Here is a 22,008-nt window from a genome sequence, read left to right on the forward strand (position 1 = left end):
AGCAAAATGAAGTTGATGGCTTAGTCCTTAGTGTTTGACAGCAGGTGTGCTCAGCTGTCACCTGGGTCAAGGTGTAGCTACACAAATTTGGAAGAGTCTGATGGGGTCTAGTATAATGTTTAAAATTATGTTAGGGAAAAAGATAAAGTATTCAGTGAGTTAATCAACAACAGCACAGAATATCTTATTCAGAACTCTGGTGTAAAGCGTAACACTCTTAGATGTATCCACCATGACTGGTTAACAAAAGATATTGTATAGAAACTTAAATTATATGATTTAAGACTGCTTGCTCTCTAAATCTGATGAAAATGAGTAGCATGTAGCACATAGCAGCCTATCCTACCCATAATTGCCCCAGACACCTTATTTTAAAGCATATTTGTCAGATGAAGTTATCAGTGTAAATCTGCAGTTCTCTAGTCCTTTGTTGCCCTGATTTCACAGCAAAGCACGTTTGATAATATATTCATTTGTAAAAGCAAATTCTTCTCATTACGCTTATTACGAACAAGGCAAAACATTCATGCATAAAAACATTAAGCTATGAAATAAAAAATAGATGATTTAACATGCTGATGAATTTAAGCTTTAATTGAAAGTGGGACTTAAAAAACTCTGTAGAAGAGCACTGCCAAATATTTACTTCAATATTCTGAACCGTAAACACAGATTCCTTTAAGAAATCATATATGTATACTGAGGTAATTATATATATGCACTGCATACATACATGCCCATAAAAATCATAAATATGCTGTAAAATTGCACCTCTATCATCGCCTACTTTGAAAAGCTTCTTCCTCTCAGATACAGTCTCAAAATCAGTACAGAGCACCTCACTCACAAAATGATAAATAAAACTGAATATGACTAAGTGATTTAGCTGCAAGTAAAGTTATATTTTAAAGCGTGTTGGAAATGCTGTGCTCTAGTCATCTTTGATGAGTAGTAAGAAGTATATTCAAAATGTTTTTCAAAGCATCTTTTACTGAGACAGATCACGAAAAATTACTGAAAATTCTGAAAGATCAAGAAAAAAAAAATTCTAAAAACTTACAAGATTTTCTTAATGGTGTCCATCATGTCGAAACTATGTTGGGACCGTAGCTAAACCTATTTCTTTTCCTCCCTTGCCCCCCTTCTAAGAAAAACAACAATGCTAGAACCATTTTCAGTATATACATCCCGATTAAACTTGTATTGTAATGAACTGATGACTGGAGTTCCTTTTACCCCTCCTACTTCACACGCTTTGACTGGTTCCCAGTTAAACACATGAATAAGCTATAAGACCGTGTGTAGGAAAAGAAATGAAGAATAGCTTCTTCTAGAAGAGACACTAATTTAATTTATGATCTACAGATAGCAGAAGAGATAACATAACCTGTGGCTGGTCATGTAGCTAGTATACACTGAATGCTGAGCCGAAATACTAATGCAAAACTGGTAAGCAGCTTTTCCACTGAAACTGCTGTCTTAATGAAGCACAGCAGAAGCGTAGCCAGACCACATTATCCCAGTGTTTACAACAGGAAATACAGTTTACATGTATAGAGACTTTCTTTTGCTTTTACTTCCAAAAGAGATTAGAAGAAATTTAGTTGGCTAAAATTATCAAAACATGGAGTGCTGACTGCTTAATTCATCTACTTTTGATCATTCCTAAAGCGAGTGAGAAGTACTGTAACGTGAATAATACTTTTCCCCAAACTTTACTAAATAGACTTGGGTACACAAATTTCACTTTGGACATGAACAATGGATGCAAGGAACTACAAAATCTCATCAACTCTATCAATATGTAAGCAATATATCTTCAGCTAAAAACAAAACTAAAAAAACCCCACCTTTATAAAAAGATGACAGAGTATATTTTAAAAAGAACAAAAGCCAGAAGACCCAGGTTACTCATGAATTTGCCATTTCCTAGCAACGGTGCAGCAGTATGGCAGAACGCACGATCTATTCCTCCTTTCTGTACTGTCTGTATCTCCTTCTACTCCCATCTCCACCTTATTCCTCTCAGGACTGTTGAATTTAATTATGTTTCTCCAAGAATTAACTGATGAAATGTAATGACGAGTAATAATAGGGAATGAAAACAGTGCTATATTGGTTAACTCGCACGGTTGCTAATCTATGCCATTAACCATATTTCTGAAAACCCTTATTTCACTTATTTTTGTCTACGTGTTTTTGACCTCATATGAAAGGGAAAAACAAGAGTAGTGAAGGGGAAGGATCCTTTCCTAATTAATGCAAACACATATATTCCTCTACAGTTTAGTAGATTTGAATTAACTAGATGCTATGTTTCATATCCAGAGTATTTCTACTTTATGCTAGTTATAGACAGGTTCTGACTGCATCATGCCTACGTAAACCTTCTTAAGCTTTTTAATATAAGTGCATTCATTTCAATCAGCAAAGGATATTATATTCACATCTATATCATTTAAAGAAAAAAAAGGCTCAAAATAAACACTATGCAAAAAAACCAAACTGCATATTTATTAGAAAATTTGGTAAATATTGTTTATACAAGGTATTTCAGAGAATGAAATACTTTTGAAATGACTCCCACAACAGTTACAATTAAAAAAAAAAAAAAAAAAAGGCATTTTCAAATACTTTCTGTGCATCTTTATAGGAGGATTTCACCGAAGAAAGTAAAACAGATCAAAATTTGGCAATCAATTATTTCACATGTAACTTTTGGAAGCTGATCGCAATAGACAGACATGGTAAATCTAAATGAAAGTCTTCAAGTTAACAACAAAAAGTTTACCCTGCTTATATTAAAATACTCCTCAGTATCTTCTCATTTATTCTCCAAAAAACCAAACCTTTTGTAGATTTCAATTCTCAGCTGCTTTTGTTTTTATCTTAGTTTTTTATTTTAATTAAGATATTGATAAGAGAGAAACAGATCCTTTTTGATTACCTATGTATATAAAGCAGAAATTTTCCCTATGTTCCAGCTCTGTTTAACATACTCATATAATTGTTAATGCTAAGAAAAATCTCAGGAATTACTACCCTTTCTATAAAATATAATTCAAAATACTAGGACTTTAAAAAATAATAGTGAAAACTACGCAAGAATGACTATTCTCATGTGCATTAAGCAAGCTGTAAGCTTCTCACTAAGGCTTTCGGTATATGAAACTCCTAAACCACACAGAATTGCACTACACCACTTAAAGGATTCTTAGGCAGCAAAACGTACTGATCTGTTTAATTATCTGTCTCAAATGAACTATTAATACCCAATATTGTTTAAATCAACTATGCTGATATAAAATTCATGAAGATCGAAATGTTCCAGTTTGTTAGAAGAACATTGAAATATTTGATGGTTAAATAAACTGGGGAGAGAAAAAAAAAAACTTAACTCATTAGGGACACTAAGATTTTATCAAACATACAGGATTAATCTCTATTGAATAGGACCATTCACAAATCAAAACTTACTCTACTTCAATACTTCCATGCAGTGCTAATCAATTACAACCTTTTCTAGTTATTCAAAATCCATGTGCTTTTAATTTTATTCATTGGTGGTCTAAAATATAATATTCAGGCCAAGCTAAGTCATTCTGTATTGCAACTTTGCTTTTTTTCAATAAATATTCATCTAGAGGTTTTCTTAGAGAGAACTGCTCATATGAAGACTGTGGTAATATTTTTATACTGTACCTCCTTGTTGAAGCAAAAGGTTAGGGGTTACCTAAATACCTCAACTGTATATACAAAAAAAGGAAAAGGTAAGTATTCACATGAAAAATCCAAAGGGACTATATTATTTATTTTTGCATTTCCTATGATTAATGATGCACCAGTGCATACTTGAAAACTGAAGTCAAAATAGGGTAACACCTCAAATTCCTTTACAAACTGTACAAATATCAAACTTCCATGCTGTATTAACTACTCTACCAGAAATATTTAAAGGCTCTGCCACCCCACATTAAGAGCATAACAATAACACTGAAATTCCTCTCAAGCAGTGTGATTTCTTGGTCAGACTAATATTAATCTTAAAATTGCACCTTATGCCTTTATTTTTCCCGAATGCTTTCGGAACACAGCTGGACTTTCTATGAATAAAAAGCAGCTCAGAGGAGTCTTAAGTAAATAATGAACATCTAATACTGTATCCATTTAAGTATAAAGGGAAAGATAAAGCAGTAAATAGTTCTTCCAAGAGATGCTAACTATACAATGCAGACAGTTCAAAAGATCAAACAGAAGCTAGATAATAACTGTGTTTAAGGACCTGTCACACCTTGTGCCACACACTCATCAGTGCGCAGCATTAATAACAACTAAGAAGAAATACTTTCTAAAACTGTAAGTTAACTCAAGAATCTGAAAATACAAGCAAAATTTGGTATTCTTCTATGCTCAAGTCTAGCACGCTCCGGTGGAAATTAAAGCAGAGAGGGAAGGGAGGAATTATCCCATGCTTGCCAGGCTGCAAAGGTGCTGAGCACCCGCATTTCTCCTGCTTGGCTACTACAGGAGCCAACAGCAGCTGTCAGTGCTGGGTACTTCTTGAAAATTAGACCATGTGTATGTTTTACTCTATGTACCTAATAAAAATCAACATTGTGTGTTGTAGGTGATGGAGTTGGTTCTGAAAACTCATTAAATACACTCCATTAATAAGAATTACAATAAATTGCCATGTTTAATATGCCCTAGAGTATATAATATTTTAATTAAGGCAGCCTCAAGATAAACAGTGAGTTTAAGATGGTAAAACCTGAAGCATTTTAAGGTCTTAACTTCGGCACTGAGAGAATCCAAGTTTCATACAACCAGTTGGGAAACTGCAAGATGAAAATATTCAACTGTTATATTAAATATAAAAAGCTAATTTGTCTAAATGGAATAAATACAACATTTGTTCTGATAAGTGTACTCAGAAATAAATTAGCAAACTGTGTGCTATTTCAAAGAGATTTTCCTTGTAAATTTTGCCAGACTTATGAATTAACCACAGATTTTCATCCGCAGACAGCAGACACCCACAAAATGCAGAAAACATCTACCTCCTCCACCACAGAACCCCCACAAGAAACTACTGTTATCGACAAAATTAATTTTTGCTCACATTATACACAATAGCTTTAATTTCTATTGTATACATTTATCCCAAACTGCCTTCTAAAGTCTTAAGGGGAACAGACTAAGGAGGTCTATCTTCTGCTCTCAGGTGTTTTTGTTTTTAAGTTAATAAAGCTTAAATCTAAGAGCACGTTTCCTTACATAAACATGCTCTCTTCTACAAATAAATATAAGACCTGCCACTTAACATACTGAAAAGCACACCCTAAAGAGAATATTTTAAAGATGAGCACAAAGACAAAATAAACTCTGCTTACTATATCATAAAACAGTTTAACACTTCCAATAAAAAAAATCCATTATTCATGCATCTGTTTCCTGTATATATTTTTTATTCTGCTTGTTACCATACTGTGTACTGTTCTAGCCTTCCTCATGTAGCTATAAGTTTCCTATTTCATGTATGAACTTGCCCCAGGAGGGAAAAAACCATAGGTTTTCTACTGACTCACTTTAACTGCTGAAGTCATTTTAATCAGAGCACTTAAATTATTCTGCGCAACCTACTCCTTATTAAACATTTTTATTTATAAAAATTAATTTTAGCATAGCAAAAGATTAAAGGGAAAAAGGGTACATTTTCCTTTAAATACACATGGTGCTTTAAAAAGGTATTTTTGTATCATATTTACTGTATTCTTAACAGTTTTCTTTTATATTCTTTAAGAATATTTTTTTCATCTCTAATAAAACTACCTTTATTTTTACAGTAAAGGCTAAAAACAGTTTCTTCTGCTGTCTGTCTCTTAAAAATGCCATATTCATTAAGGTCAGGCAGTTCTAGAATTAACAATAGTTTTAAGTTTTAATATGTTATAACTAAAAACCCCGTGGCAAAAATATTTTGGCAGGAATTCATTCAATTATGGTTACTATATTTCTGATAGACACTAGCTTATTTCACATATTATATTTCATCAGAATTGCTAGCATTTCATAATGACTTAAAATTTATTATCATTCATTTTCTTGATTAAGGAAAGTTAAAAGCTGATGACCTTACATACATTTATTTTCCCCAGAATTTATTTGAACCGTAAGTGTGCCAAACCATTGTTTACTTATCCCTCATGGTCAGATATCTTACATCTAAATCCACTCTGTGGTTTACTAAAACAGAAAGACAGAGCCACTGCCAGTTACATAATATTTTATTGTTCAGAGGAAAAGGACCCAGCCTCAATCACAATGAAAATTAACTATAACACTAATAAGATGCGTTTGCATCTATATGCATGTATACGCATATACACCAACGACCATACGCTGGGTGCAGTTCTTCTGAAAGTGGGTCTGATATAGCAAATCGGAGCAGGGTGACATTACAAGTCCTTATTAATTACGGAATTGAATTACTTCATCAAACACATTTAATATATATGACCCTATACACATAAGCAAAAGAGAGGGTTGTTTGGTTTGGGGTTTTTTAAGGAACAACAATACAGACAAATAATTATGCCTAAGTACATTCACTTCCAGATAGTGTTAATCCCCCAAAACATCTGTAATTCATTTAAATACAAATCAGAAAAGGCAGAGTTAAAAAAGCATGATATTTTAACATATCCATGTGTGGTAATAGGAGAGGGTATTCTTTAAGAAATGTTAATGAGCTGTGTATGTGCAAACATGCACGTGTATACAGTTCAAACCTCTAATTCCTACTAATCCATACTTCCAAAATTTTGAAATTCCTCAGGTAAGAAGAAATAAACACCAAAAAAAACCCAACCAAAAAACATTAATAGTGTAAATTCAGAAAACATCTCTACTGGTACACTATTTTCTACCCTAACACTGAAGTTGTAAAAGAGAATGTGCTATCGCATTCAGATTTGCCAGCAGTACAAATACCCAAAGAATGTTTACAACTCTTCACATATCTTTACTTTGCTAATATGCAATGTAGGAACTTGCAGCAAGGGTTTTGTCTTAATATTTGTAAAAAAGAATGACTATTAATGCTATTATAGTGTTCTACATAAATTGTAAGCGTTAGTGCTAGTATTGGAATAACAGATGGTAGAAGTACTTATTTTAGAATACTTGGCAATAATTGAGGAAATAGAAGTTTGGGAGTAAGTCTCTTCGTATCTTCTTGTTGTTCCCATAGTGCCATGAAGAGAGAAACTGCCTTTGTGGACATTAGACTGACCAATCTTAACTCACCTCAACTTTCAAAGTGAAACCATGCATTTTAGCCAAAGTAGTCTTATTTGTAGGTCAGCTGCTGTTTTTGACACAGTGCAATATATTTCTTCTGAAAGTGATCAAAAAAAAAAAAATAAGGCACACCATATTTACGTTGAAAGAATTCTAATGTAAAATGCAGAGTTGTTCTGCCAAGAACTGATATTACTTCACAACATTATTTTTATATTAATATTATAATACACCAATAATTTACTATAAATACCAACCTTCCTGTAAAATCAGCAAGAGTAATTCTACACAGATTAAATAGTTGGATGCAACAGAACTTAAAAGGCATTTTAAGACATGACCAACAAAAAAACCCTAATTCTGAAGACTGTGTTAGAATTTGCTATTTTAATTTAGCATGCCTCAAAAAGCCTTTTAGGTGAGCCGTAATACTGAACTGCTACAGTACGTATGCCCTTGCTGCGTTTTCTGTATAAACTCCACGAGTAACTGCTTTCATTCAAATACATCTACTCAACTGAGAATCCTCCACCTTTAAATAAAAAACTTTTCCTAAGTGTCACATTTGCTCTTTAACATTGAAGGGACACATACTGTCTATCTTAGTGACTCTTTATTAACAAGCGCTTGATGAATTAATGCTACTAGCTATTGTATAATACTCAAGCACAGGAGCAGCTTTTGTAATAGTTTGTAATAGAGTACTTAAAAGTCTGCAGTATATTTACTTCCTAACACAATCTGCAAAACTTGTTTCCTCTAAGTAAAGACCACCAGCATAAATTCACATTAAGAGAGTTCATCATCTGTGTTTTTCCAATCAGTGTTATCAAAGTTTAACTCTGCTGTGTTTGGTTATTTGTGGAATAACCAAGCCATAACAATGAACAGTTTATTTAAAACTGACAGGACCAGAAAGCAGCAACTATTTACTTAGGCAGCATACCTTAGTATACACCAGTAAAAATGTTCTCGTTTCCCAAAAGGATTTTCTGCATAAAGGGCATTCACTTTGCTTCCTTCCCACCCCTCTTAGTTTTGAATGTACAGAGTTGGATGTAAGTGCTATATTTTTCTTGCTATTCAGTATATTTTTATTTCCCCCTTTCTGATTAAAAGGCATAAACAGAAACACTAAAACAAATTCAGAGAGCACACTCTTTATACTGGCATTTTATTAAAGAAACCAACATTCAGAAAAAAAGTCCAGTCATTTGTGGATAATAAAATAACACCATTGAGGTAGCAAAATAAAAAAAAAAAATTAGTTTAGCATCAAATGGGAAGAAATATATCTTCCACAGCACAAATAATTTTCATACTGTAGCAAGAACAGTTTTATTCTAATGCAACACTGTGTATTGCATATGCAAACACTAGAAAAACTTTTAATTTTACAGTATTTCAGGAAGAGGACCTAAAATCATGCTCTATTATTCTGTATAGCAATTAATTCTGTCATGACCTTGTAATAATTTGGGGTTCTAAGCTCATTAAAGTAACATTTTAATATTACCTTTAAAAGCAAAAGCAAAATCTTAATTACAGCTGAGCCACCTAAATGCGTATTAATACATCTTAAAATAAACGAAGACTTGAGCTTAACCAGAGAGAAAGATAAATTATAATACTCATTAGGTACAAAACAAGGGCTTGAAAGAGTATCATTTTATTACTTTAAATTATAATATTAATTTACTAACTAATTTCAAGGCACATGTGTAGTGCACATGTGTAAAGCCTACTTGATGGAGCCAGCTTACATATACACACACACGAGTTGGAATGTTCCAATTCTGATCAAAGATGTATGTAGCCGGATGTGCGGTTAATTCACTGATCAAATTTTCACAACTGAAAAACATCTTGAAACATATAGTCCTAGTTACCACTAGTGTGTGCTTTTTACTTTATCATCAGAATTATTCTCCATCATTTTACATTTTAGGACGTATCTTAAAAATAATATAACCCCTTTCTCATACATTAAAAAAAAATAGAAAAGGAAGAAACAAAGAAAAAGATAAAAAGGCACTGGTTTTCAGTTCCAGCATTTTTAAAGGGCAGAGTAAGATGTGAGTGGAATAAATGTAAAATACCCATACAATCTGAACTCTAATCTTAGTGACATGTTCTTACAGTAAGCTTGTGCTCCATAAAACCTATATAAAAGTGTCAGGACCGTAGATGCATAGCACATGCACGCAATGTAAGACACAAATCTGCCCTGTAACAATAATATACAGTAGCTCCTCAACGTGCATGAAAGATTTTAAAATGCACTAAATCTATAAAAATAGTCTACTGTCAGACTTCAACACCATCTACTGAATCAACCAGATGTATTGAATAAACACTACTTAATGGCTACTAAATTTTATCAGCTTTATATAAGTTAGAAGAATTTGAACTAGCAATTGTTTGAAGTCTTCTACCACCAGATTTAATAATCTTACTTGCTTACTGAACTGGCTAGATACAGTAAATATACATAATATAATGGCTATTCCACTTGATCAGATATGCATAAAATAATAATAATCTAAACAGACTAATAAAGATACTAAGATGGGCAACAATTTTACTAGTCTCAACACTGATTTAAAAAGATGTCTCTTTTTCTTCTTTACATACCTGGTTGTTATCAATTACTGATGTGTCTTCACCCTTCTTGTTGCAAAACTTCCTTTAAAACTTACAGCACACACAGCACAACATTTGAGACCTATATACATAAAAATACTTTTTTTTTCAGTAGCCCAGAAAATCTGAAGGTTTTTTTAGGCTGACGATATCTTCACATAGAAACACAGAACGTCTGCAGACAGTAAGAAGCCTTTAGTAAGCCTTTTTGCTGCACCATAATAATCTGATCCAGAAATTCAAGGGTACCTTAAACAACGGGCTACCTGTTCTAGCCATGCTTAGGAATGTGGCCAAATCATTTTTATTGATTTAACCTTTATAGGAATGCTACATATCCTCAGAGCAAAACATTTCTAATGCATTTATAATATGATATACCTCTGAGAAGTTATGAAAAAAAAAATAAAAATCTTATGACAGATAAGCTAGCCCCCCTCCACTATTATGTTTTTTCTGATTTAGTGATCGATAGGCATTCGAGTGTTAGAATATTTTCTGAGTTTGTATGTGTCTGTATTCATAGGATGAAGTCAGAAACTGTGACACACAGGACAAGACTAATATCTGACCTGTCTTTGTTTAAGGAATAAGGACTAGTGAACTGATAGCCAAGACTCTAAATACTCCTTTCATTCTAGAGTTACACATCAATCATGTTACCTGCAAACATATCAAGTTAAAACTTCCAGAATTTACAGTCCTTTTTGAATAAACTGAGCAGCATGCTAGTTATGTTCAGAAAGCTTACAGAAGGTGGTTTGTGTATCTCACCAGAATTCTTAAAGAAGTACTTCTCAAATTCCCTGTTCATCAGAAATCTGTTTCATACATATTTCAAATCAGTATTTGTCAATGTCAGATTCATATTCTATTATTTTGAAGTTAAGGAAAAAATAGTGTATTTCAGTATTTGTTGTTCTTTGGAATGTTACAAACCACACTTGAGCATTACTAGGAGTCACTTGTTTTTCAGAAAGTAAACTGTTCTGAGTTGCTCATTATGGTAAACTTCTTAACAGTGTAAAGCAGAAGTGAACACACTGAAGAGTTAGTCAAACAAAAGCAAATACACTTATGTTACGAATTACATTAGTTACATTTCTTAAAAAGAAAATCCGGGGATGGGAGGGGTGGGTTGTTTTTTGGGTTTTTTTGGTTTTTTGTTTTTTTTAAAAAAACATAAATGGAGAAAACCTGGTAATGAAAACTATTCTTACTCCTAATAGCTACTAGCATGAAATACTAGTATGTTATTCTTCACAAGAGGAAGAAGCGTAGCCAGGCACAGTTTGGGTGGGCAATACGCTAACACGGATCACCTATTTTAGTAAGATTTATATCTACATTTTTAATGAAGACAACAATGTCTATAAACCAATGATATTAAGGTCCCTCATCTACAAAGAAATATGTAGCAATTCTACAAAGAAAGAAAAATATTAAAACAATATCCAAGTGAGATAAGTGCCTATCTACACATGTATGGTAGACAGGTTAGTACATCAAAGCAATGAATTGTAATCAGAATGTAAGGCATATCAAAAAATATGTATCTGCAAATTCTCACAGATTTTTTTTCTTTTTTTCAATAAGAGCTTGTCTTTCAGAGAATACATCACTAATTTTGTTTCTTCCTCCACTCTTTCTAAAAAATATTCTAAAGATGAATCCATACCCAAATACACAACATCCACACCTAAACTATCTCTTGACACGAGCCTTACACTTGCTAAACCAGATGAAACTAAGACCTTAATGTGACAAGCAGCAGTGATTTTTCTAAGGACGGACTAGTTCTACCTTCATTCATGCTGCACATCAAGGATCTGACCAGATGAGTGCTTACATTTATGCAAACCCAGTTTGCTTTGTACTACAGTAGACGGAGAGCTTTCAATCAATTATCACAGGCAGACTGGGTACAATATCCATGAATAAATAACTAGTAACTCCAAACAAGATCCTAGAAAGATCACTGAAGCAAATCAGATCATACTTACTTGATTCCAACTTTAGTACTTGTAGAATAAAAGTTAATGGAGCAAGAGGAAGACAAAACAACCTATAGATTTTAGAAAAAAAAATCCTTTGGATGATACATGTTTGAAAATCTTTGTAATGACCAGCCTGGTGCTGAGAGCTGTATCTCTCCTCCGCTGTTATGTTACAGAACAGAACTTGTTGTCACTTGCTATTGCAGTGCACCTTAAGGAAGGACCTAGGCAATACTAAAAAGTAGTGGAATTTGTTAGAAATGCAAATTTTTACAGACAGTGATGATGGAAAAAGGCGTAGTTTAAATGCAGTTACACTAATAAAACTACTTATAGTAGCACACTTTTTTTTTATAACATAATAGATATATTTGTACAAGGGGATTTATTAGCATAGTTATCCTGGCAAACAATAACATCTTTTGATGCTACAGAAAAGCTGCTCTGTGCTGGCGTGTGAGAAAGGTCAGATGGTGGAAAACTAACTTCATGCTCTTAACCTGTAAACTCTTTCCTTTCCTGACTACTAACAAATGTCCTAGCAGGGGAGATCCACAGCCTTTCCAAGAACTCACATAGGGAACCTTCTGCTCTGTTCCAATGGAACAGAACATGTGCACGTTTACCTTCAAGAGCGCTGGCCTCCGTGGCAGCTCTCTGACTAAGTCTGTCTGCACAGGTTTGCCACAGGAAAATTGCCTCCAGGTTTTCAGTTCATAAAGGTTTTATATATATGCATATACACACACACATATATCCATCCATATATGTCTGTAAAAAGCAACATACTCAGACTACTCAAGCCTGCATACTATTAGAAGAGCTGCTATGATACTTCAGGAACACTAAAGCTTGATTTCAGTGTTTTGAATAAGGGAAAGCAAAGTAAGGAGACAGAAAACTCTGGGAACATTTTGCAAGCTGTGTTATAGGGGATCAAGCAGGAAAACTGTACCAATAAGGAAAAGCTATCTTTCTGATATGTGACTGGTATTACACAACAAAGAGAGGAGCACCAAAAAATACCTGTCTGTGGTGACATACAGAGAGGCTTAGGGTGATGGGAGCATTAAGGGTCAGGCAATGCACAAGTGTTGGCAATGTATAATTTGAATAACACAGCTTGTTTTCATGGCAATTCTGATAATTCTTCCACATTTCCCAGTGGATTTATTTTTTGGTTTAATGATTCTCCCCACATTTTCTAATGGTGAAAGCAGCAGGAAAATGCCATTTCACAGCCAAGTATTTTGATTCTGGCAGACATGTCTCTTAGCTCTTTACTACCTACCTCTCGTACTTCTGACCTTCTCAATCTCAGGTCATGAAAGTAAGGAGTATAGGTCTGGCTCCATTTTCAAATGCCATTGACCATTGATCTTCTCTTTCAAAAGTATTTCTATACATCTTCACACTTGTCTACTATTCTGCTGTCTCCTCTATTTTCTGATAGAACAGGGCATAGCTCCCACAAGAAACTGATTCCAAACTTACTTGAATGTGTTATGATCATAAATAGTATTCTTCTACTTTCAAAATCTGCAGAAAGAATACGACCACCTGACTAAAGGTCTTTCAACGGTCCTATTTTCACATGGCAATGGTTATCTGGTATGTCTTTTAGAGGTCCTGGTCCCACGCAGAAGTCAGAGTCCCCTGGAAATTCTAGACATCTTAAAAAAACTTGTATCCTTCATTGCTTTAGCAGGAGTTTTGAAGATTATATTTTTGTTATACATTTGTTCAGTGCCTACCATAATAAAATACTGATCCATAGGTATGACCCTTATATGGCAACATAAATCAATAACAACAGCAGAACTTTTATAAACAGCATCATCAGTTCAGCCTTGCTGAGCATCTGTTTGTTTTAGCCCAAAGTAAAGCTGTCTCCTTCAAGGTTAACTTATTTTGATGTATATTTGAGAAGTCTGTTCTTAAAAAAAAAAAAAAAAAAAAAATTTAAAAAGGCATACTGATGACTCACATCATCAGGACTTGGTAATTTTGGTTCTTGCTGGAAAAATGCTTAGCAAATATTGTCAGCAAAATGCTTCCATTTTCTTTGTGTAAGCATATTTTAAACCTGAAAATAGCAATGCTAACAATTGTGCCATCACCAAATATAGCTGTTCCCTACTTTGGGTAGGATCCTGAAGGTATTTTCAAATAGAAAACTGGTTTTGGCTGCAACTAAAAATTCAAAAAATTCAAAGCATTTAAAAACCTCACAGATTGACTTTGTTGTGTCAACAGCACCACACAGGATTCTGATTAAAAGGAATTGATTATTGTGTTCTTTCTCAGCCAGTTTCCTAAAAGCACAGTTTACACTGTATACAAAGTATTGTCCTGCATCTGGTCCTCACACACCAATACTCTTCCCTGAAACCACTGCCACACCTGAGATTCTGAACAAATTGAAATAGTCAACCCATAAATACTTGCAGAGTAGCAAGATGAAAAGGCAACCAAAATGAATTAAGAACAAATAATTACATATCAACCTAACTGATTAATTTCACAGAAAAACTGACTTTATTAGTAAATATTAAGCAGCAGAATCAAAGCAACTTGGCTTCAGAAAAAAATTGATGCTGCCTACGTATTATCCAAGGGAACTTGTAAACTCAGAAGAAAGTGTTGCAGTACAGAGTGTTACGAACTGTAGTTGATAACAATGACTCACTACAAAAATAGATATTTTAAGAGTCCCACAGGGATATATTATGCTCAGTTTTGTTTAGGTTAATATATTCAGCCGAGGTAAGAGAACAGGAACCACATTTATCACAATTTACTATGACATCAAGCTGAAGGATGCTCAAGCATTTGAAAAGAACACGATAGTCTTGATCAATTAGAGAAAGCCCAAAACCAACAGGATTAAATTAACCAGACAAGTGTAAAAATGCAGACTTAGGGAATCAGGTGTTCAAATAAAGGCGAATAACTCTCTCAAGAATGGTAGCTTAGAAAAAAATCTGTAAATTTAAAAGGGTCACAAACTAAACTGGTAGCAGGTGTTCAACTCATTCTCACAGACACTGCCATATACAAAAAAAGTAGGAAATGGCTTCTGCTTATCACACTGATGAGAAAAGCTCAGCAAGAAAACTTTCTTTTTTATCCTCCCCCCCCCCCGCCTTTTGGACACCACCTTTTAAGAGACAAGGTGGGGGAAAAAAATCCCAAAACACTGGTGGAAAAATAAGACGCTAATAACAGTTTTAGAAACCATGATCAATGTGAAACGGTTGAAGGAACTGGGTTAGTCACTATAAAGTGAACGGTGATCAACCCTTCCTTGGTCTGACGGTGAGAGACAAAAAGAAATCAGAAGCAAAGGAAGTGTAAGAAAGTATTTTGAACAACTCAGTATTCCATGGCTAGGTTGCAGCTATGCCATTTATGCCGCAATAGGACTTGCCAGCTTGGATGTTCTGGGCCTTTTAGGTCTGCAAACCTATCTACATAGTTTCTAAAGCCTGTTTGTGTCTTGAGATATTTACTTATTTTTTTAAACAATTAGAAAGTTGATGAAATACATCCTCCACATTCAACCTATTTTCACATTATGTCCAGAGTCACTAACACTGATCAGTCCTACTCTCTCTACAGTCTTGTACTACCAAAAAAGTCAAGTTATCACAGCCATCATTTCCCTAGAGAAACAGGGAAGTAACTATCAGAAAAGCAAATAAGTTCTACTGAAATTGCCTAACGATCTCCTTCATTAGAGTTTGGAGCAGATGAGACAGGTGGCTGTCAGGAAGGTTTTGGTAATACAGAATCCTGCCTCAGTGACCCAGACTGGAATAAGTGGATTCTTTTAGTTCCCTCCCAGCCCTATACCTCTTGTATTCAGTGACTAACAAGTAACAATCATTGATAAAGGTAAGGGATTTGGTACATAATCAACTTTTCACAAGATAAGGTAGGATGGAAACCTTGCAGTGACTCGGCTACTCTGAAGGATGTGCTAAGGTGCACGCATTTATTCTTCAGTTGGTTATACTATCCCTGAACGAAAAGGGAATGAACAACTTCCTATTTAGCACGGGAAAAAGCATGTATACATGCAAGTATGACAGAGTGTGTAAGGCAGTACAAGTTCACATCCTAGTTTATCTATGGGGAATCTGTTTGCATGCCCAAAACGTAGCAATAATTCGTACCAGGAAGTATCACGAGTCTTGGTATCTCTAGATTTCAGTGAAAAGTTTTATTTATAAATAAATAGGCCTTACTCAGCAAAACACTTAAGTACATGCACAACTATTTGTATCTCATCCCCAGCAAAGTCAAAGCTAAAATCCTGCTCAAAAACTGAAATCATCCAGATAATCTGCTCAGTCTGTTCTTGATGTGTAAAGTACATTTAAAGAGTTTCCAGTTCCTGTTACTGAATTTGGTAAGTGATGCAAAAATCATTTTTAATTTGCAATTACAACAAAAAAGTCAAATAAGAATAGGAATTACTTCCACAATTTTTGCTTTCCTGTTGAGGGTAATATTTTTCACTTCAGTCAAGTTTAAAGCACCTGAATATTGACTCCGCAAACAAAAAAGGGTGGGGAAAAACTAAAAAAAAGGGCACATCCTAATTGTAAGAATATACTGAACAGTGGATTTTTTTTTTTTTTTTACATTGCGCATTACTAAAAGACAAAACTCAAAAACTCAACAAAAAGTTACTTGGTAGGCTTTGTCCTGCTTCAGTAACAGATAGTAGCTGAACTGTCAGTTTAACTAGCTAGTTAAGGCATGTTTACAGCTGCTTTTTTTTACAGTCCAATGGCAGAAAGGGGTAGAGGACTCAAATAATGGACTTCACTGCAGAGTGGTGCTCTTCTGGTTCAGATAAATTTTAAAACTCATGCAGAAAAAAAAAAAAGTGTGTTTCATCTTTGATAAAGGACTATCCCTTGTAAATTTTAACAAAGTAGCATAGATTTCTGAAAACCGATAGCTTTGCAGATAAATTACTTTCTAGCCTTACAACTCTTAAGTAGAATTGAATTTAGTTCACCTTACTTTGGCTTATAAATCAAGTGGATTACTTTAAGATATAGCTCCTGACCAAGACTTAGAAGATGTGACTCCAATTCTTAATGAAAGACTGATCATACCAAGCCCCAAGAAGATACTAAGACAATCATACAGATCCCTCTACCAACAGTCTCAAAAGACCAAAACCGAGACATATTGACAAGCTGAAAGACCGTACCAACTCATCATTAACTCTGAGAAAAAATACTTGGCCTTTCCATTTGGCAAAAAATAAAGACCACTTATACATGTTGTTGCATGAATGATAAGCAAGTATATCAAAAAAACTTCAGTAATTTAAATTGTAACTACTGTACTATGTGCAAAAACTAAACTGCAGAGTTTTAAAGTATGCTGATACTTACTCATTCCTTCAGTCCAAAAAACACTTCTTACTTTGTTTTTTTGAAGTTTAAAACTCTCTGCAATAATTTTTTCTCCAGCTTTGGTTGTAATAGGTGGACTGATTTTTTAATTTCTCAGCTGCATGAATGATAGCTATGCTCTTGTGATCAGCACTAAAATATTCCCAATATCTTTGTTTTCATCTACAACAAGAAATTAATCTTTCACCAATCACAAAAACAAACATATTAATATTACCTCTCTTGTAGTATCAAATAGCTGCAGCTGTTCTTCATGCTTTTATCAGCCCACATTTATAACAAAACACTACCAAAATAGCAATCACAGCTATCATCAGCTGGAGAAGATGTTAATTTTTCAGTTTAGTGCATGTGAATTGTTAGTGATACTAGCTACTAATACTTGTCTTTAGTAGTAGATGCTTATGCAAGAAACGTAGCATGCATGGAAAGCCACATGGCAAGCTTACATGTGGCAAATAATGATACAAAAAAAAGTCTAATTCCTATTTTATTTGTATTCAATAAGACAACTATCTTCACTTGTGTGTGAATGGAGGAAATAGTGTTGCCAACAAAAAAATCAGACGTCCTTACAGACATCAAACACATTTCACTATATCACATACATCAATCAGACTAGAGAAAGCTTTATTAAAACAGATAAGGAGAAGACAAAAGTCTCCATTAAAACTAAATGGTGTCCAGGAGTTTCTGCCCAGGGCCTCAGTTTTCAACTGATAAAATAGTGTTATGACTTCCCTGTTTCAAAAGGATCATAATGATAAATCAATTAATATCCTTCCCTCAAAACCTATGTTGCTCCATAGAGAAGTCTTTTTAAAAAATTAATTAAATGCCCCATACATAGTTCCTCAATCCATGTTTAAATAAGCAATTTTCAAAATTTTGGTCTATTTTTCTGGATTAATCTAAACATTAAAAAAAAAAAAACAGCTGGTGGTTTGGGCTTTTGATTTTTATCTGTCTTAAGAATTCAAAGATAAATATTGCCATCCTAACCCTGGCTCCAGAAATATACTTGACTTTGATCACTCAAACACTGCAGCACTTTTTCAAAAACAGTTCTAGAATTCATTAGAAAGAATGCCTAGAGATTCACCTCTCCTTCTATAAATTGATCACTTATCTTTTCAGTTATCTGAACAATAGCAGGACCCAAGAGATACTGAGTTGTCACTTTAAAGTCAGCACTGGGCACATAACTAAAGCAGTATGTGAAGGGTCCTACCTGGGCAGGCAGAGCGGAAGATCCTGCCAGTGCAAACTCACAGGCAGAGCTTGTTTTAATACATTTCTTTCCAAAAGAGAGTCTTATTCTTGAAGGAATAAAACTGGCATTTAATAGAGAAACAGAGAATACAGCTTTGCCAACTAGCTACAGAGCCTTTCTCTTGCAAGTCACCAGATATGCATCTAGCCCTGTTTAACATGTATTAAATTTGGTTCAGTTTGGTAGATTTTTAGTGTTCACTACATAGGGCTACTCTACTTGCCATTTCAGTTCAGTAGGCATAAACAGACCTAGAAGTGCCTAGTCCAGGATCAATAACATTTCTGTAACTCTCATAATACATCCCATTCAGAGACCATCAGCATTTCTACCTCCATGGTTTTTGAAGTTAATTTGCATACAGCTAAATTTAATTACATTATTTGTATTACATGTTTCAGAGTTACATAAAATTTGATTTCCACAACTGATCTGTCCACTATCAAAAGCAAAATTGGAATTACTGGGACATCAGCAGAGACTTAGGAAGTTAAACAGATAAGAACAATATTTTTGTGCATTAAGAACAAAGCAAAAGACTACCATGACCATCTTCAAAAAGTTTACATTCCCTCCTGTTAGGTAATGTAGATAAAACTGGTTTCTCTTACATCAAAGCTTGTACTATGAAATCATGCTCAATTCTACAGTTCTCACAGTCATACAATCTTTACAAAGACAACGTATTAAAGTCTTAGTCAATAATCACCCCCTTATATCTACACACCACAACTAACATGTTTTTTCTTCTCTAAACTCTGCAAACACACACACACAAACATACATACATTACAACAACAAACCAAAACACCACCAACAAAAAATACCACATTAATTTTTTTATACTACCCTACTGGGTGAAGTCCTCATCACTGGGACTATAAATCAAGAGACAAAGTTATTCGGCAGCCTTCACTGCTATTGACTGAACTGCCTTACCAAATTATTAGATGAAATGTAACTGTAGAAGAGAGACCCAGCTGTAAGGAATCTGCCAACTATACAGTTACACGTTCAATTTAAAGTTAGAGAGGAACAAAACGCTAACTTCTTCAGGTCGCTTTTTTTGAAGGGTGGAGGGATGTTAAGAAAATGCATTCTTGCAGATGAACCTCTTCCTGCATGCTAACATTTTTATCCCCAAGTTTCTTCGTAGATAGCTAGAGAAATAGATTAATATTAACTGGAAGTCAGCAAAATGTTATGGTTGTATACAAGCCTATATATACATATGCTATATACATACGCATAGAAAGAAATAGAATTTGATTAAAACATGAATACTTTTTTTTTTTCCCCCTAAAAAGAGGGAGGAATAGAAGGGTATTTTTTACACCCTTTCCAATACTTTATCAAGTCTCCAAGTTCGCTCAAACTCCTCACTTAAAAATAAATAAATAAATAAATAAATCCTTCATAGCAACCCTCAGCACTGTAACGGCCATATAAAATAAACTCCAGTTTTAACAGTAACACAAAGTGTTTTATCATAACTGAGAAGCAGGTGTGTAAAATAGTAATTAGTGATTTCTTGCGCAAGTTCTCCAAAAATTAGAAACAGATAATGGAGATGGTTTGGCTTGGGGCGGGGTGTAAACTTTAAATCATATTTTTTCAGGGAAATAAACAGAATTACTCCAATGTGTACATTTTTGAAATATAGATTTGCAGTAGCTTTGCGGTCTAGCAGAAAAAGCAGTCATAGGTATGGAGTCACATATTAAACCACATTGATACATACCTTCCATAAGGACTATATATTTTCTCCTCTTAACTTGGCTAGTGAAAGGGACTTTCCAGAAAGTCAAAATTAAATATTATTTAGTAATTTTAGATGCTGCTTAATATTAAGGTCTAGTCTACATTTAAAAGTTTTTCCGGAGTAATTACACTAGCTTACTATATTGCAAAAAGCAGTTTACTACTGTAGGCTATAGCAGTTAAACAAAGTAGACTATAAAATAAAAACACATTTTTCTCATATAGTTGTGGAGCAACCTGATCTAAGGTCTGAAGCAGGTAGGTTGGACCAAATGACCTCCAGAAGTCCCTTCCAACCTAAATTTTTCTATGATTCCATTCTATGGTATTATTATTTAACTGGTGCAGAAATACTGCCAAACTGTTGAGAATCAGTGTGTGTGCATGCGCGCATGTACCCACTTAAATGAAAACCCATATAATATGAGCACACAAAAAAAAAGCACAGGCCTACGCCTCAGGTTCTTGATTTCCTATAAATAACTCAGAATATAAAAACTACACAACTAAAAACTACAAGCTTGGTTTAGAGGGGAGTTACCTTATTTACAGATTAACCTTTTTGACTAGAAAAGTATTAACTTTTTTAATAGGAAAAAAATAGTTTGCCATGAAATTCATTGTTTCTTTTCTCCCACACTTAAAATGGCCAGTTACATTTATTTATACTTTGTGGGATTCAAATTTATTTCTGTAAGGCTTTTTTGCCTTTTTTTTTTTTTGATCAGTGTGTACACATCAGATGTTTATGCTGTCTTGCTGTACTTCAAAAGCACAAATAACAGTACTTAGACTTGTACTAGATATACTGAAGGCTTTACACACAAACAAGGAGTCAAATATAGACTGATTCATAATGAAGTATTGCTATAGTTTCAAAATGGATAGTCATGCTTTATTTCAGGACCAAAATATACTCCTTCAAGATATTTTACCCAAATGACTCTGAATCATAGTTAAAGGAAAACAACAGGACATCTGCTAGCAATATAACATTGCTACAAAATTAAATGAGCACTTAACACATTGTCCTTTCCAGGGTCACAATGCAGTCTACCAAGGGTCTATACTATTGCATCTTCTTTTTTCAGGGGGTGAGACTGTGTCATGGCTGTTGCCTTTTTAAGTAAGAAAAAGACCCACTCATAAGCAAGCCAGTGCTTCTTCAGAAATACTCATTCAGTCTAGAAACGGAGGATGATTCAAAACCACAACTACTCAATTTTCTAAAGGTTGTACAAATCATGTTGGGGGAAAGGGGAGAAAAACAATCTGAACTAAAAATAAGTAACAAAGAAACATTATCGTTCAGAGAAGGGTACATTAGGTCAGAAGCTGCTGCTTTAACACCATAAAGTGCTTTTAGTTTTCTGTTCGAAAACCGAAGCAGAAAAAAAAGTCGCCAAATCAGGAAAGCAAATAAGTTGTTTGCTCAGCATTTTCTGCAAAAAAAGAGGTTTAAGCACAAACTACATGTTCTGGGTAGTGTTGTTTTTTTAAAGCTAAAAAATCTCATCATTGCTAACATATTAAGAAACCGCCAATATTATTTTGTAGACTAAACTAACGTATGCCATTAGACTATACTCCTTCT

The 22,008-nt window shown here is 34.1% G+C and overlaps 2 protein-coding genes across 13 annotated transcripts in view; one reads left to right on the forward strand and one right to left on the reverse strand.

Annotated features, from left to right (window-relative positions):
- Positions 1 to 22,008, reverse strand: part of SUPT3H (SPT3 homolog, SAGA and STAGA complex component) — a 281,438-nt gene that overhangs the window by 236,319 nt on the left and 23,111 nt on the right. The gene's annotated exons all lie outside the window — the stretch shown is intronic.
- The window catches only part of RUNX2 (RUNX family transcription factor 2), a 222,981-nt gene that overhangs the window by 667 nt on the left and 200,306 nt on the right, over positions 1 to 22,008 (forward strand). The window lies entirely within an intron of this gene.

The sequence above is a fragment of the Harpia harpyja genome, chromosome 15 (genome assembly GCF_026419915.1).
Source record: "Harpia harpyja isolate bHarHar1 chromosome 15, bHarHar1 primary haplotype, whole genome shotgun sequence".
NCBI classification, from domain to species: Eukaryota; Metazoa; Chordata; class Aves; order Accipitriformes; family Accipitridae; genus Harpia; species Harpia harpyja.